Source organism: Spermophilus citellus (assembly GCF_964194105.1).
Source record: "Spermophilus citellus genome assembly, chromosome: 2".
Taxonomy (NCBI): Eukaryota; Metazoa; Chordata; class Mammalia; order Rodentia; family Sciuridae; genus Spermophilus; species Spermophilus citellus.
In genome coordinates this window covers 213,724,010-213,743,563 of record NC_138183.1, presented here as the reverse complement: position 1 = coordinate 213,743,563, position 19,554 = coordinate 213,724,010, and positions in this window count along the sequence as shown.

The following is a 19,554-nucleotide window of genomic DNA, read 5'->3' as shown; positions in this document are numbered from 1 at the left end:
ATATATTATGAAATGATAAAGATTAAGAGAGTTTAGCACTATGTAGTTTTGATTTCAGATATGACAGGAAAGTTTATGGAACAAAATTAAAAGTTCGAAAACGTATGTGGGCGTTATAATTTGGTTGTGAAATATCCCCCAAAAGCTCATGTTCTAAAGGCTTGGTCCCCAGTGCAGCAGTGTAGGGTGGGGGGTGGTGCTTGGGAAGGCAATTGGATCATGACAGCTCTAATTTCATCAATGAATTAACCCATTGATGGATTGATAGCTTCCACTAAGAGGCCCTCTGGAGGTAGTGAAAATTTTAAGAGGTAGGGCCTAGCTGAAGGAAGTTGGTCACTAGGGGCACGCAGTTGAAAGCTATGTCTTGTCTCCAGCCCTTTCCCCTCTGTAGCTCTTGACTTCCATGAGGTGAGCATCTTGGCTCAGCCACACTCTCCCCACCATGATTCTCTGACTCACAGTCCCAGAAACAAAGGAGCCCTATGGCCATGGACTAAAACCTCTGAAAACTGTGAGGCAAAACAGATCTCAGGTATTTTTTTTTAAGTATTTATTTTTTAATTGTAGTTGGACAAAATACCTTTATTTTATCAATTTATTTTATTACGTGGTGCTGTGGATCGAACCCAGGGCCTCACACGTGCTAGGAGAGCACTCTACCACTGAGCCACAACCCCAGCTCTGATCTCAGGTATTTTGTCACCATGAAGGAAAGCTGACTAACATTGAGTATCTAATTAATTTATATGCGATAAAGGTGACATCTCAAAATAGCAAGAGAAAGGTCAAGAAATGGTTCAGGAACAACTGGCATATTGTGTGTAAGGGGGGGGGGGATTAAAGCTCTACTCCTTTTGATATACCAAAATAAACTCCAAACATATTGCACGTTGAAATGTAAAACAACAAATATTTAAAGAATCATAGAAAGGAAAATGATATCATGAGAATGCATCTTGACATAGATCTATCAGGAAAGACTGACAGAATATATAAATTGAATATGTTGATGAAAAAATTATAACAATCATTAAAAGAGGCAAATGATGAGAGGAACACATATGTAATATTATATATCATCAAAAAAATCATATATAAATTAAAAAGAGATGGACAGTTAAGTAAAAACATAAGCTAAGAACGTAAAAACATAAGCTAAGAACGTAAGTGAGGGATTCATAATATAATACATGGAAATAAGATAATACACACAAAAATGTTCAACTTTACTATTAATCAAATAAACACAATTTAACATGAGATAGAAATGTTCACTTATCAAACTTTTTCATTTTGAAGATGCTACCCACCGTGTTCATCTTTGTAACACTATTGGTAGATATAAATTTATAGGATTTTATCAGGAAATAACTTAATAACACTATGACCTCAAAAATATTTATATCCTTTGATTGTGAATAAGGACAGGAATGCAGTTGAATAGGGGGAATGACTTCTAATGCTCCAAAATACAGCATGATAAGTAGGGTTGACAATTACTAATTTTATATTTCAAAATATCTAGGAGAGAGGAATTTTAATGTTTCTAAGACAAGAAAATGATAATGTTTGAGGTGATGGATATGTCAGTTATCCTGATCTAATTATCGCACATTGTAGCATATCACACTGTACCCCATAAATATGTACAATGATTATGTGCCAATTAAAACATTTTTTAATTTTTACTTTTTTAGAGAGAGAGAATTTTAATATTTATTTTTTAGTTTTTGGCGGACACAACATCTTTGTTTGTATGTGGTGTTAAGGATCGAACCCTGGCTGCACGCATGCCAGGCGAGCATGTTACCGCTTGAGCCACATCCCCAGCCCATTAAAACTTTTTTAAATTAAAAAAAAATAAGAACACTATGTGGGCCTAAGGAAAGGAAGCATATCCTTTGAACTAGCAATTTCCTTGGAAGGAATTTATCTAAAGAAAACATTACCCAGGTGTGCAGCAATTAATCTACTGAATTTTCAATAAAGAATCGTGTATAATTATGGAAACTTGGAAACAAAATGTCTCATAAGAGGAAATTAGTCTTAGAAATTTATGACTCCCATAATTATAGAATTGTATCCTTTACAATTATTAGAACGAGGTTTTAGAAGACTATTTAAGCATGTGAAAATTTTCAGGTAAAGAAAAAATACAAAAAAACAGGTGTAATATGATTCTTCTTTGGCAAATTAACAAAAAAGACAAAAACAAGGGCTGGGGATGTGGCTCAAGTGGTGGCACGCTCGCCTGGCATGCGTGCGGCCCGGGTTCGATCTTCAGCACCACATACAAACAAAGATGTTGCGTCCACCGATAACTAGGAAATAAATGTTGAAATTCTCTCTCACTCTCTCTTTAAAAAAAAAAAGACAAAAACAAGAGTATATGTATACAGACAAAAATATTAATAATAGTAACTTATTTTTGTCTATATTAGTTAAATTTTATAATGTGAAAATTTTCATTTATAAAGAATCCAATTGGTTTATATCATTTTTATATTGCAGAATTACTGTAATGATAATTATTTTTATACATATGTGATTCTGTATGTCAACTGAGAGCCATATTCTTATAATATTGTATTTTAATTATTTGGTCAAATACCTTTCTCCAGTAGACAGTGATGTTCTTTAGATTTATTCAGTTTCATTGGGTAACACAATGACTAGCAAATACAATTAATAAATATTTCAATTGGAAAAAACTTGAACTGACTGATATTTCACCAAAAAGATTCTGGTGACAAACACACGTCAAAATGCTCAACTTCATTATTCATCAATGAAATACAAATTAAAACTACAATGATATGCCATGGCATACCTACCAAGATGGCTAAAAACAATTTAAATGATATTACCAGGTATCAGCAAACAATGAGCTCTTGTATATTTCCGGTCAGAATGCAAACTGGCACAGCTACTTTGGAAAACTTTGGCAGCTTTATTATAAAGTTGACTATACCATTACCATAATATTTAGTTACCCCAGGAATTTACTCAAGAGATATGAAAACATGTATCCTCACAAAGACCTGTACATGAACATTTATAGCAGCTTTTCCATAATTTCCCAAACTGGACATACCTCAAATGTCCATCCATTGGTGAATGGATAAACAAATTGCATTATATCTCATACAAATGGAATATCACTCAGCAATGAAAATTAATGAATTATGGATATATGAAACATCATGGTTGAATCTGAAAAGCATTAGGTTAAATGAAAGAAGTCAGTCAGAAATTACTACATCACACATGGCTCCACTTTTATAACATTTGGGGAAAGGTGACCAATGTGATTCTGCAACCTGTACACTCAGAAAAAAGAGAAATTCTATCCCATCTGATTCAAATGTATGATATGTCAAGATCATTGTACTGTCATATGTAACTAATTAAAACAAATAAAAAATTATTTAAAAAAAAGAAATCAGATCAGTGTTTGCTAGAGCCTAGGAGTAGTGGGAAGTGTTTAATTACCAAAGGGCACTAGAATATTCTATTTTTTTTAATTTATTTTTTAGTTCTCGGCAGACACAACATCTTTGTTGGTATGTGGTGCTGAGGATCGAACCCGGGCCGCACGCATGCCAGGTGAGCGCGCTACCGCTTGAGCCACATCTCCAGCCCCAGAATATTCTAAATCTTGGTTGGTATTATGATTTTACACATTTTTTCTTACTGAATGTCACATGTAAAAGGGATGAATTATGTTGTGTGTAAATTATGTCAATAAACCTTTTATAAAAATACTTATATATAATATTCAAAATATATGAAATAGAAATTAAATTCACTATTTCATAATTTTTATTTGATTATAACTTAGGAGTGCTAAAAAGCTATAATAAATAGAAATTCTATATATCGATTGTCTGTATGCACACTTTCCATGAACTACATATGCAGTTTTGTAATTCTTTTGTACTGATGTTGTTTGCTTTATTTTAATTGAAAATAATTTTTTAACTTTTGAATCTAATAAATACTGATTTTTATTTTTATACTTTTTGCATTCTTCCTTTGTCTAGTAGACAATTCTTATTGCATTTCACAAACTTATAGGTCTGTTATGGATTGAGAATTTAAAAACCCTCACCCTTCAGCATACATAGTCCTAAAAGTACTTCTCTAGCACTCTAAAGACCAGTGTTTAGGCTTGGTGTGTGCATGGGGTGGGGTGTGGGGGAAGTAATTTCCCTTGCAATTGAATTGGGTCACAGTCCATGCTGCAGACTCAATCTCATCTTCATACAATAACAATTCTAGAAATTCCACTGGGTCTCACATAAGAGATGCATTCTCCTATACAGCTCTCCTGTCAATCTGTAACTAATTCTCAACTTTTCCTGAAATTAGAGGGGAAAGCATATGGTGGTCCACTTCAAACCTCCACATGAAGTTCCTTCTATTTTTAAAATCCTAAGAACACATCAGGTGTTTATTAATAAACCAACAGTGCTCAGGAAGGTTGCCAGGACCAGTGTACCAAGGCTCATTGCCATCATACTTTGCAGCAATCCTGGACACTTCCCTTAAACATTTAAGATACTCACTATATATAAGGGTCCTGCTCAGCATATTTATAAAAAGGAAGATGGACAAGGCAGAGTTGGTGCCCTCAGAGATTTATAGCTCATCTAAGAATTGCTCTTCAAAATGATGATCTCAAAGCCAGTAAGACCCATAACCAACAGGAAACATTCAATTTTTCATCCTTACTTAAAAAAGTGGTGCAACAGATTTTTTATACCTACAATAGTCAAAATAAATTGTCTTTTCCTTAAGTTTCAACAAACTAAGAATTGATTTTCTCAAAACCCCTCAAGGTTTTTATAAATCATATAAAGGTTTTCACAGCCCATTTGGAACTATTATCCAGAGATAGCCCCCAGTCCTAAGGGGCTTGGTGGGTCTGGGCAATGTAGCCACATAGGCTAGGCGGGTTAGCTTGATTTCCAGATACCTCTGTTTTCTTCATTGTTTTAGATTATCTGCTTTCAGTTTTATGTATTTACTTACTTATTTAGCTTTTCAGTTAAGATAACAGACATAACATTTCTTTCTTCTGGTTTATTGAAACTTTTAAGTAATGGAATGCCAAGTTTAGAGATCTTATTTCCAGATATTCCCACTCCTGCTAAAATGTGAAGGTCTAGGCCCTAAAAGATAATTATCTAAATAATTTTCATTTGGAAACCAATGGTGTAAAATCAGCTTTCTATAAATAAGTTCCTTTGAGAATTTTTTTTTCCAGAAAGGTTCTGACTTTACTGATATACCCATGTTCTTGCATTACTCATAAACTAGGAGATGTGTAATTTATCATATTTTCCTTTTTGAGTTAAACCAGACATGTTGTATCTGATTTACAATTACTCAATTCTTCCTCTCTATGACTTTGACTTGCTTTATCTGTTTTAAGTGATGTTACATCACTTAAGTTGCCTTTGGAACTTCTGTGGAAGTAGGCAGTAAATAGTACTCAAAAGTAAACTGATTTAATAAATCATGGCAGTTTATAAGCGGATTCTACTCAGTCCATCCCTTTCTGTACTATTATTTTGTTTAATTATTTAAAAGTCTTTCAAGAGACTAGATGTATTTGTTTTAATAAACCCTTGCAATGATATAATCAGCTAAAATATTTGTTAAGCTAAAATTATTATTTAAACTCTTTCCCTCCTAATGAAATCAGAAATGACTTACTGGGTTTCTGGAAAAGATAACTTTAAAAAACAAAAATAAAAAAATCTTGCAAGCAATTAAAATAGTAGCTAATAGATAATATTTTCTCAAGAACGTCCTAGAATAAAATTTTGAAATCATCCTTGAAGAACAAAAAATTCACAACTATATGCAAGATATTTGGATGACATAAGTAATAAGCAACATGGCTTCCTTAGAAATTAAAAAAAAGTTTAATTTCTAATCAGAATCTGGGGTTCAGATTTACACCCAAGGGCAAGTCCCATCAAGGATGATCATATTTCAAACATGTCACACTCCCCCTCATTGGTAATAAGACAATGTGAGCCCGCAATGGCAAGGCTGCCATCACATTTGGGAAGCTAAAAGTTCTCCAGTTGGTGTTATTTACTGTGGTCAGACGATCAAATAGCAGGGTCTTTCACCTCAGGGACCCAGGGTGTAAATTAGAGAAAAGGCACAAGTGAACTGAGTTTGGTGGTCCCGTTTGAGGCCCTGATGGACATTTGACTTCCTCACAAAAGCCTCTGTACAATTGGCTTCAATTTGTCACCACTGACAGTCTCTGCTCTAAAGAGGCCCAGATTTGGAGGTGCACAGATGTTATAGTTTTTAATCCCTCCTCAGTTTGGACTAGAGGGACAAAATTTAACCAGCAGAGTACATAATTCCAAACAATCTGCTCAACTCCAAATATGAACCTTTGTCTGTTTCCCTCCATCTCTCTGATGTTTTTTCTAGGCCAGTTTCCTTGGCAGGAGAGAAGTAGCCTTCAGTCATTGTCAGACCCCACCAGCAGGAGACCTCCAAGGACAAAATCATTTCATGAACCGTTAGAAGGGCTCTAAGAACTACCACCTGAGAGAACAGCCCCACAGAAGCCTAGAACCTTCTGGAAGGCAGAGCCCAGTCTGGTCTGTGGCTGTACTCCCCAACAGCGCTCAGCTCAGTCAATTCTGCACTGGTCCCTCAATCAGTGTTACAGACAATTGATAGAGGAGCTTGGCATATCTCCTTAACTTCCAATGAACTCGTTTAACCCAAGTCTCCCATACACTAGTTTCAGCGAACACTTAATTTCTACTCAGACCATCAAGAGCAGAGCACAATTGCTTTTTGTGGCAAAAGTCACCAAATTCATGTTTTTTGTTTGTTCCTAGAAAGATGTGGTACCTTGCAGCGCTCAGTTTCCATATAATTGTCTTAAGAGTAATTGAATCTGTCCTTTAACAACTCACAAATTATCTCCTGACAACTTGAAATAATAGACCTTTTTGTTAAAAGGAGAAAGCTTGTGGAGACCAAAGGTTAAACAGGTCTTTTCATCATGATAAATCACTGGTTAATGAGGTCACTATTGTTGGGTATTATGACCATCCCCTTTAATGCCATTACCTCGTGGTTGTAAAGCTGACACTACTAATGATCTGCATTCTTTGAACTTTTCCACAATATTGACTGGCTTCTCTGAGCAGCTGTTCCTTGGATGCAGTTGCAATGGGGACTACAATTCTTAGTCCTGGAAGGCGCTTCAAGCAAGCTTATGGAATCCAGACGGTCTAGGCATTTACAAAGAAGGCGGGAAAAGGTAGTAGAAGTTTTAATTCTGTGATAACACAGAGGTGTTGTGGCAACTGGCATGAATGAATGAATGGTAAGTAATTGGAAGGTGATAATTGCAAATGATACTTGGCTTACTTCTTCTACATTACAAAATAGATCATCTCAGTCCTTATACAGCCCTTATAAATTTGATTTATTATTACCATCTTTAAATGAGGACCTGAGGACATAAGTGGAGAAATCATTTTCCTAGATCCCACAGGTATTTAGATGGAGAGGAAATCCTGACTCCAAACCCCACACTTTCTCCTACTGCCATTGCCACCAGGAGAAGAAATTAAGCAATTACTCCATTATATTCTGTAGTAAGTATTGACAGCCACTATGGATATTTCCTTTACAAATGTAATTTCATTTGTACTTGATGACTGGGCAGAAAGAGAACTACATAATTTTCACAATGGAAGAATTTTAGAGATCAATTACATAGAAAACAGAGGCCCAGAAGCTAGCATTTTACTAACACGTAAAGCCAGATAATGAATGAATATGTCGTCAATGTCACACATGTGAAGCAGCATTCTTACCTCAGAATGGATTCCCAGGTACATTAACAGTTTTGAAATTATGAAATCTCTCTTCCTCTGTTTTTTGTTTTTATATTTGTTGTTGTTTTGTTACCTTGATCAAAAAAGAAACAAATTGGATAATCCAGAAAAATTACTTATATTAAAAACATGCACAATTTGAACCATGTTGATAAGATACCCAGGTATTTTAGCATGAATCATCCATTATATTCAACACCTACTGTCCGTTGGCTTTGTGTAAGAATAAAACAATGAAACATGCCATTGCAATAACTCAAGAGCTAGGAGGCACTCAATAACTCATTGAAGTAAACTGTCAAGCACTGAATTTATTCTGTTAACACTTGAAACATTGAAATAATTTAAATGCTGTACTTTTTTGAGCTTCTGAGAAAGAATTTTTCTCATAGGGGAATGAATCTAGAATCACCAATGTGATAGCAATCATAGCAATCATATTGGTAGTTTAGCCAATCTTTGCTACTTGTCTTGAGTTCACCTAATGTACTCTGGGTTTATTTCACTTTTGAGAGGACATTGATGAGATTCAGAGAAGAAAAATAAAGGGATTAAAATAAAAAAAGGGCTTGGGACAACAGAACAGTTTGTGTCTATGACAGGACACTATTTAATGGCAGGGATTATACTGTATTCAATACATGTTTGTTGAATTAATTTAACAAATGTATAAAAATACAAATCTAGGGGTTGGGGTTGGGGTTGGGACTCAGTGGTGGAGTGCTTGCCAGCATGTCTGAGACACTGGGTTTGATTCTCAGCACTGCATATAAATAAGTAAAATAAAGGTCTATTGACAACTAAAAAATATTTTTTAAAAATACAAATCCATGAATGAAAACTTCAGATATATATTATAGATAATGATTTAACTATTTCAGACTTCTTTCTCCAAAGCTGGATTACTTAAAATGCTCAAATTTGGTTTTTCAAATTCTATGGGTCAATTGGATGGGAACTCATTTTGTCTATTTTGACAGATCGAGGAAAGACATCCACAGAGCTGGTAGCAAACTGCAAACGTATAAATTTGAGACTGATTTCAAAAGGACCTCATCCTATCTTTTTAAAATTGCAGGTGTAGACTGTCCAAAATAGATTGAAAAAAAAAATAATGCAATAAGTCTTGGTTGCATGCATTTCCTGAGGAAAGAGTTTTCCATCCTAGAGGAAAGAATCCAAACTTTCCTTTCTGCCCAACAAAGGATGAAACTTGGTACCCAAACATGAAGTTAATCTCTCAAGTGCTTTGTCTCTGCACCACCAAAGATTCTGAAAGAGGGGAGAAACTCTGGATGTGCAGAATCTCATATCAAAGCCCTAATTATTAGCTGGTTACACTTTTTTTTTTTTTTTTTTTTGAGAACAGAACCCTGGATCCACAGGGAGGATTAGGCAAATGTTAATGAGTAAGGCTTAATTTTTCAAACCAAAGCTCAGATGAGGCCTATTCAACATTCAGCTCAAGTCTGGGGGGGGGGGGGCAAAAAAATGAGAAGCACATCAGGATGTTTTGAAATAGATGGGTGTCAAGTCCTGTATTAGCAAAATAGATATTCTGCTTAATTACATTTTCACCACATTTGGGGATCATAGAGAGTCTGAATTGAAAATGAAATCTATTCTCTCATTTTCAAAGTTTATAGAATTTTAGTCTTCAAATTAACTTAAATAAATGAGCCAAGAACTGTGAACAGGTTTGTAGGCAGGGAGAGAGATAAGGAGAAAATGAGAATAATTTAAGCCTCACTTGAGCTTCACAAGATCTTGCACTGTGATAGCTTTGTCTTGTAGCATTATTCCCCTCTTAGAAGAGGAAACTGAGGTTCCAAGAAGTAAAATGAAAAGCTAAGTGAGGCCAAAGGACATAAAACTACTAGGGAAGAGCTCTTGCCTCTTGGCTTCTGTGATTCCAGGGCTTCTCTGGTGGAGATCATAGGAGAATGGTCAGCAATACAGGGTTTGCCACGTCTGCAGAGCTTTTCAACACTTCAGTATAATCTGGTGAATTTATGGATGTGCAAGGGGGTTTAAACCATAACTCCAGGAGTTGGCAGCATACATGCTGCCAAGAACTCACTAACCAGGAATGGCCAGCTAGTTCTATCTCAGAAAAAGATAACAGTTCACGGGAGGCCATGCCAAGACATTCCTAATCAACATGTTGTTAATTAGCAAAGTGGGTATAAAATGGGGCTATTCAGCCCAATTCACAATAACTAAGTGATGGGACCAACCTAGGTGCCCTTCAATAGATGAAAAGATAAAGAAAATATGGTATAGATACAACATGGAGTATTACTAAGCCATAAAGAAGAATGACATTATGGCATTTGCTGGTAAATGGATGGAACTAGAGACTATCATGCTAAGTGAAATAAGCCAATCCCCAAAAACCAAAGGCCAAATATTCTCTCTAATATCCATAGGCTAACACATAATAAGAGGGAGGAGAATAGAAGTTCATTGGCTTAGACAAAGGGGAATGAAGGGAAGGAGGAAATGGAATTAGGAAAGACAGTAGAATGAATCGGACTTAACTTTCCTATGTTCATATAGGAACACACAACCAACCAGTGAAACTCCATATCACGTACAACCACAGGAATGGGATCCTCATTAGAATAAGTTATATTCTATGTATGTATGTTAAAATGTACTCCAGAAATCTTTTTTAAATGGGCCTATTATTATTATTAAAATAATGTTTTCTTAGATGGCCTTAATAATGCTAGAAACTGGGTTCCTATTGGGGAGGTGAGAGATGTTCACCATGTAGGAATGGGCTAAAATAGTTTAGGATAGAGTTTCTCCCCACCTTTGTATGACAAGGTATAAGAATCCACTGAGGTTGATGTTCTGAGCTCCTTAGGAACAGCATTCCCTAATTAAATTGCCCCTATGGGTCCTGAATCCAGCCATTGTTTAGGAGGATTTCTGATTTTATGGTGCCAAACTAGAGGACACAGAAACTCCCCAAGAATGCTGGTGTGTCTGCTTCAAGTAAATCTTTCATACTGGGTGGTTACAGCACCTAAAATAAAACAATTGACACCTAATGAAGCATAGAGGACAGGGTAAAGAAATTGCCTTGATATCAGGAGATACTTGTGCACGTGGAAGAATTTAGTCTGTGACTTCCTTTCATTAAAATTTTGTAACAGGATTCGGGAGAGAAGCTTGCTTACCCACTACTAACTTATTTGGTGGCTACAGTCATCTACCAAGATGAACCCGAGTTATTTATGGATCAAGGTGGTGGATTAGACCAACTCACCGTGGGCATGAGAGTCCATCAGGCACGCCTGACTCAAGCCCAGCTTCGTAAATTAGTCATTGGCCTCAGTTTCCTCAGTGAGATGCAGGCTGGGTAGTTCTCTGATTGTATCTCAGCTCTGAGTTTGAATCTCTGCTGAATGACAGGCACAGTTCATGCCACTCTGTTCATTTCCTCAGCTGTGAAACACAGACAATAATTGTGTGTCCCTTGGGTATTGTCGTGAGAATTTAAAGATAATTCTATAATATTACACCAGTGCTTATCTTATAATAAACGCTGTGTACATGTGACCTACTATTAATTACCATTATTGTTTCAAGGGTCCCAGTTCTACTTGATTCAAGATGTGCCTCTTCCTGGAGGGAAGGACTTTTTCCTGAAGGGAAGGAATCTTGGACCAAATGAGATTCTGGGCTCCTCTCAAAGGCTTCTGTTTTAAGTTTCCTGTGAGTTTGATGATGCCCTCCATAGCCAGAGCTCTTCTGGCTGAAAGGTTGACAAATAATGATTCTCCATTGCTTCCAACTGGATGACTTAGGAGGAAAAGAGAGCAGATGTCATACTTAAGGCAACTTACTCCCTGAAGTTATGTGGATGAATAAGAAGAAAACACATCATCCCTTTACGCCCCTTAAGTTTCTCTCACAGTGCACAAGTTATTAGATAGAAAAGAAAAGCATCTTTTTCTTTGACATTTCTATTCAAACAACTCTAGTGAACATTTGACCTTGTTTTTAGCTACTCATCAAACTCCCTGTCTTTGGGGGAGGACCCTCCATGTGAGTCTTGGTGGGGGAGGCCGTTCTGCTTCTGGCAACAGAAGTCAGGGAGGTGGACAGTCCATCTCATCACAAAACCAATGTTCCCTTTGGGCTGGGGATGTGGCTCAAGCGGTAGCGCGCTCGCCTGGCATGCGTGCGACCCGGGTTCGATCCTCAGCACCACATACAAACAAAGATGTTGTGTCCGCCGAGAACTAAAAAATAAATATTAAAAGATTCTCTCTCTCTCTCTCTCCTCTCTCACTCTCTCTTTAAAAAAAAAAAAAAAAAAAAAAAAAAAAAAACCAATGTTCCCCCTAGGCTGCAGGATAGTTGGGGAGTTATTCATCTCCACAGCTCTAAAGCCTAGTATTCCTGTGAGACAGTGTCTTTTGTTTTTAATTTTTAATTTGTTTTTTTAGATACATAGGGCAGTAGAATATATTTTGACATTTCATACATACATGGAGTATAACTTCCCATTCTGTGGTTGTACACAAAGTGGAGTTTCACTGGTTGTGTATTTATATATGAACATAGGAAAGTTATGTCTGATTCATTGTACTGTCTTTCCCATTCCCATCCCCCTTTTCCTCTCACTCCCCCCCCCATCCAATCTGGTAAACCTCCACTCCTCCCTCCCCACTGTGTATTGTGAGTCAGCATCCACATATTAGAGAGAATACTCAACCTTTGATTTTGGGGAATTGGCTTATTATGTTTAGCATGATAGTCTGCAGTTTCATCCATTTACTGGCAGATGTCATAATTTCCTTCTTCTTTGTGGCTGAGTAATATTCCATTGTGTACATGCATCGCATTTTTCTTAACCATTAATTTTTTGAAGGGCACCTAGGTTGGTTCCATAGTTCAACTTTTGTGAGTTGAGCTGCAGTTAACATATACAGTATGTTAGTATGCTGATTTTAAGTCCTTTGGGTATAAACTGAGGAGTAGGACGACTGGGTCAAATGGGGGTTCTATTCCAAGTTTTCTAAGGAAACTCCATATGGCTTTCCATAATGATCGCATCAATTTGGAATACCACCAGCAATGTATGAGTGTACTTTTTTCTCCACATCCTCGCCAACATTTATTCTTGCTGGTATTCTTACTATTTGCCATTCTGACTGGAATGAAATGAAATCTCAGTGTAGTGTTAATTTGCATATCTCTAATTGCCAGTAATGTTGAACACTTTTTTCCCATATGTTTGTTGACTCATCATATTTCTTCTTCTGTGAAGAGCATGTTTAATTCCTTTGCCCATTTATTGATTGGGTTATTTGTTTTTTGGTGTTAAGTTTTTTTGAGTTCTTTATGTATCCTGAAGATTAATGCTCTGAGGTGCAGGTGGCAAAGAATTCCCCCCATTGAGACAGTTTCTGAGCCATGACCTTAACAGTGCTTCTTGCTGCTTACCTCTTACTCTGAGCCTAGTGTCCCTACTGCCCAACAATTTTGTGATCTATCTTCTTTTGATAGCATGTTCCTCTTCTGATTAAATTTACCAGATATGTTCCATGTGGCTTGGAGCCAACAGCCCAGCCTAGCACACCAAACTATCACTATTACCGAGTCTGCATTATGGTCAAGACACAATGGTTAGAACCGTAGGAGGAAAGGCCAAAAGATCCAAAGATCTTTAGATGCTTGCTTCTGGGAGAGAATATGATGCAAGTACACAATATGTTAGGACCCTTCTCACCCACCACTGTGGACATTTAGCACCTACCCTTGGCCATGAATTTGCTCCAATCCTTAGGATAAACACTGATCTTCTGATTCTGAATCAAAGGCATTTAAGGAAACAATCTGAAGTTAGAGCATCATCACTGTTGCTGCCTGTCTGGTTCTACCTTGGGCTGCTTAGGTTTTGATAACTTGGCTTTTGCCTTCTTCCCTGGTACTTGGTAATTTGACCAGCAACAAGGCTGAGGATCCTGCTCAACAATCAAAACCAAACCCAGTGTTTGTATCCTGCTCCTGAGAGCAACCCAGTGGCTTGGTCCTGTCAGGAAAGTGTGAGCCCCCATCAGAGTGACTGTGACAGTCCCATTTCATGCCTGTTGACCCACGAGAGTTCTTCTTAACACTTCCTTTCATTTTTAAAAAGTGTCCTGCTTTGCATATAGGTTATATGGTCCCCCTACTTATGAGAGATGAAGACCTTCTCATCTTTGGCATTATATTCTGTGGTTAGCACAGGGCTTGGCAGGAGGATGGGACTCAGTGTGTGTTTTTGAAGGAGTATATGTAAGTCTGTGTCACGATTTGTCACCTGGGGCCTGTCTTTCCTCATATTAGAACTCCTGACTTGACTGTGAAACACTACTTGCCTGGACTTTCAGATACATTCTCACGTTTTCTGTTGCCATTTACATCAGGCCAACTGAAAGATGTTAGGGTCTGTAAACAAGTCAGGATGGCGCCTGGCATTTTGCCAGAGGGAGTGGTTTGTGAAGTAAGGCCAGCGAGCCATTAAGTGTGGAGATTCCTTATTGGTTGACTGCTGTATCTAGTTTATGTTAATTAAGAAAAGCTGTGTGTAATGTATATATACCCCTCCTGTCCTGCAATAAACGGCTCCCACTCCTGCTGTATTAATGTACACAAGTTGTTCATCACCCCCAGGTTATTTTGCTGCAGCCGGACTGCGGCAGAAAGAGTCTTCCACTGGACAAGGCTGGGACAATTTGAGGGTCAACGAGAATAATAACAATGAGCTGAATACATCAAGCATGATTTGATTCATAATTCCAAGTGATAATGGAGGAATTCCAAAACAAAACTTCATGTGTGATCTTTGGAAGATCCTACAGAGCCAACTCATTATTTTTAAAACAAGGAAATAATCTAAAAGAATTAAGCATCGATCCTGCCTTTCTGATAGGACTAACTGTTATCTCACTTCAGTCATCAGCTGCTGACAGGTGACTTTATAAAAGTACCACAGCTAATAAATGAAGACTTAATGGTTTATTTATAACATTGACATTTTGAAACACCCAAGGAAATAATGAAGCTAGCTCAAGAGTTCTTAATGGGGATGATTTTGCTGCCAAGGGGACATTTAGCAATGTGTGGAGTCAACTTTGTTGTCACAACTGAGGAAAAGAGCACTCATAGCATCAAGTGAGGAAAAGCAAGGGGTGCTCCTAAAAATCTCAGAACACACCAGACAACCCCCCAAACAGCAGCTCAAAATGTTCACAGTGCTGAGAAGAAGAAACTGTTAACGATGGTCCACTTTATGCTTTGAATATACCCTTGGCTTCTCTGCCACTGTGACTTGTTTTAAAAAAGAACATATTTCTTACTCTTCCTTTCTCCTTCCCCCTTCCTCATCACTCCCTCTCCCTAATTTCAGAAGCAGGATGGCCTTTCTTCTCCATGCTAGGTAGAGGTATCTGTCCCTGAGCACACACCCAACACAGGAAAGAAGTACTTTCAACTTGGAGATGGCACCAGATGATCTAAGAAATGACTGTCTCCCAAATTAACAAGACTGTCTCACAAAAATACAGATGTCCAGACATACACTCTGAGCAGAGAACACATGTGGAATGCAGACTCTGAATCACCTCTTCTGCCCATCAGGATCACAGCCTGTGGGACAGGAGTCCCCTGTGTTTCTCCTTGGCTAGCAAAGCAATAAAACTTCTTTTTCCTTTTCCCCCAAACTGTGTCCTCATTATGGGACTGGCATTAGGAAAAGTACTGAGTTTTCATTAACAAAACCCTTATCTAGACAGGGATCATTCGTGTTTGCAAACATCACAAAAATACAGATGTCCAGACATCACGTGCCTTCCAACACAAGTACACGGTGGACCTATGAAGCAGTCATGATGAAAAAAAAATCAACCCTTAGTCTGTCGAATCTCTAGTTTAGGGCTTCTCAAACTGTAGTGAACATTCAAATCACCTGGTGGGCTTGTTAATACCCAGATTCCTGGGACCCTTAGCCATAGTTTCTGATTTAATAGACCTGGGTTGGGTCCAGGAATTTGTAGGAGCTCTAAGGAGACTGGGACTGAGAATGCTCACTTAGAAGGTGTGTGTTTTGAGTTTCCAAAGGGTTTGTCTTAGTCTGGAATCTGTCACCTGTCCTTGCATGGGTGAGTCTGGTCAATGCAGGCTCTCTTCTGCCTTTGATTCTGGGGACCATCCCTCTTAACTCCCCTTAGGGATCATCCTCTCCTTAATTACCTGTGTAAGTTTCCTTTCCACAAACAGCCCTCAGCAACACTTTCCACAAAGGCCTAGGACTCTAAGTAGAAGAGATTGCCAGGCTGGGCCGGTTCTGTCTAGTTCTCCACTGCCTGCACACACTCTGACAAAGGCCCCACCTTGAACCCCTGAACACCAGCTCTGTCCATTTATCCTGCTTCCAAATGAAAGAATTAAAATTTGTGTTTTTTTTAAAGCTCATTTCATGTACGCCGATTAGCATAAAAGTGCTCCTTTGTCTCAGCTATAAGGGAGGACAATGGCACTGGACAACTGGCTTTTGAGATGGCTCCCCTCTCCCTGGCTCAGCTGGCCACAGCATATAGAGACCCCAAGGAAACAGGATCTGCCATACTTCCAACAACAATCCCAAAAGTAGAAACTGTGGCCTGGAGACCCGGACTGGGCAGAATAATAAGCTCCAAAGTACATTTCCACCTTTCTGCAGGAAATGAGAGTGAAGGCATCAGAAACGTCACCGAATCATTTATTCTGTGAAAAAGGATTCAGTGGCTGCTCTGTCCCATCACTTGTCACTTGCTAATTCCTGATTTGCCCTGGTCACTCTTGGCATCTGAGAAAGAGATAAAGAACTGGAAGTAAAGTCATTGCTTTTTCCAAGAAGAACGTAGAAAATTTCAACCTGCTCGGCAATGCTGAGATTCGGGTTCACTTGTTTGATTCTAAAGTGCACAATTTGTGAAAAATATTTTTTTTACCTCTTCAATAAGTTCTACAATCAATAACACTCTTAAAATTCATGGCACAAAAAGGAACGGTGTGTCTAAGAATGAAAGATGTCTTGTGTTGAATAAACATCTCACTGTAAAAACAAGAACAGAATGTTTGAAACTGATAACAGAAAAGCCTCTTGTTGATAAACTCACTCATCTCAGGAACTTCATTCCAACCCCCAAAGAAGGGTCTCCGGAAAACAGAATTGTCTTTTATCAATCTGAATATGAGATCGTGTATTTGCCATTCTCTAAAAGTCTCTGAACCCTCAGAAAGCTGAATGGAAACAGAACCAAATTTGGGCAGGAAGACTTGGTTCAAAATTAAATTCATGGTGCCCCCATTTTGAAGCTTTATTTTCCTGATCTGTAAAAGGTGAACTACAAAATTTCCTTCCTCCCTGTGGGATTAAATAGGGTAAAACATGACATATAGGGGATGTTCAATAAAAGCCATTCCCTCTTGATATATAATTATTTGTTATATATAAAATGCCAATAAAGTTCATTCGATAAGTAATACCTGCCTGTCAGGTAAGGAACTGGTGAGCAGTTACACGGCTGGTGACAGTCTGAGCTGGGGTTTCCAAACAGGTGTCCTAAAGCCAAGTCTAGTGCGCTGTTTCCTGCATAACAGCCAACCCCATCTAAAACGCTCCTCATGAAATCCTTCCTTTCCCATACAGTGTGTCCAGCAAGCCCTGCCCTCTGGTTTCTGAAGAGCCACATTCCATTCAAAAACAAAACTCAGAATAAACAAATTCAGAGAATGACATCAAAATGGTGAGGCTACTTATGAGACATTGATGGATTCTAGAGCAACATCTGTGCGTGTGATTGTATCAAAAACACGGGAGTCACAATCACCTCTGATCGGACCCCATGCCTGGGAGCCCCCCTCCCCCTGACACCCTCTGGGGACCACCAGTTCTGGCCTGACACAGCTGCACTGCTACCCCAGTTTGCAGCTATATTGACACAGCCATTTTCATGGTAGGCCTGTTGTAAATTTGTTGCTACATGGTGCGTCTGCCCCAAATTGCACGGTGTACGTAAATTTTTGTGTGTGTGGCGGGGCTGGCACGGGGGTTGGGGGAATACCGGGGCTGAATGGAGTGTGTGATGGGCAACCCGCAGGAGACCTAACCCTGATAAATTGTTTACTTGTTAGCGATGGGGCTCAAGAGTGGGCCGGGGGGCTGCAGGCTCAGCGGGATAGACGTAGAAGGTGGACCCACGCCAATTACCGGCCATTGTGGTGTCCCACCCCATGATTGACACCAATGTCTCCCCTCTCACCATGGGTCCTTTTACGATCCTGGACCCAACACAAGCCCCACTGTGCTAATACTATGGTGTCTTCAATTTCCTTTGCTGCTGGCAAAAATTAACCGGAGGCCTCCAGCCTGTGGAAGACCTAAGGGCTTTATTTTCCTATGCATTTTCTCCCAGTTTTTCAAGGATGAGTAAAAAAAAAGAGAGGTTGCTAAGGCCAGTTGGGCCACAAAGGAAGCAAAGGGACAAACATTATCTTTGGATGACTGACTTCAAAGTTAATGATCTCCCCCACTGAACGCTGCCCTCTGCAGCTCAATGAGGTCTCTGCCATCAGATAAAGAAGCGCCTCTTTAATCCACTCACACTTCTTTGTCCCTTTGTGGCAAAATGATCATTTCATCAGTTTCGGGGGACTCTCTGCCCGGGAGAGTTGTTTAGCCTGAGTGATTCAGGAGCAGGAGAGACAGAGAAGGGTATTTCTCTCCTTCATTTTTCCTCAAGTGACGGCTGAATAACTATGCAAAAAAATTGAGGCATAATGACCCGGCAACAGTGACAAAACCTAATTAGTCACGGAGGCCACTGGGTAATGAGCCGCAAAACCCGGCTCTTGAGTGTGTAATAACTGTATTTTTCTCCGTTTCTTCCCCTTTAGTCACAGCCTTGTGTGGCATTTTTAACTAACTAAAATGGCACCAGATGCAACAGGGTTCAGACATTTTAACTTGAATTAAGAAACCATATGTTCCGATAAGTCATGGTCTCTTCTTTCCCACAGACTGGGTCCTCCATCTGTGAGGTAACACTCTGGTGGCTCGGAAAGGATGGGCCATCGGGACGATCACCCCACGAGGAAGACAGGGTGTCGGGGTTGGGAGTGGGGCCTCCAGAACCCTCCAGCTCTCCCAGGCAGGCATCCGGGACATTCCAGATGTGGGGCCCAGCTAGGCTCCCAGGACACAGGAAGAGAAGCTGAAGTAGGAAGGAGGGAGTGGGGGAGGTGGGCAGGACTGTGTCCAGATAATACAGTGTGGAATGCCGCAGGTCGCCTTTAACACCCTTATCCGCCTTCACCTGTAAGAGAGCTTGGAGATTTAAGGCACCTGGTAGTCAGCACTGAGGCTCACAAATCCCTCAGACCTCACAAGTTTTTTTGAGATGAAGCCATCCGAGATCAGTGAAGTTATGAAACTGCCCGTGGTCCCCGTTAGAAGTGCAGGAATCAAGATTTCAGCCACCTTTGGGTCATTATTTTTACTATCGCTTACACTTTCTTCTTACAAGTAGAAAAGTTTTAAAGGTGGAAAATTGAACATTTCGTACAGTTTGGCATGACATCTCCAATCCTCAGGGAGAGGATTCCTTTCCAGAGC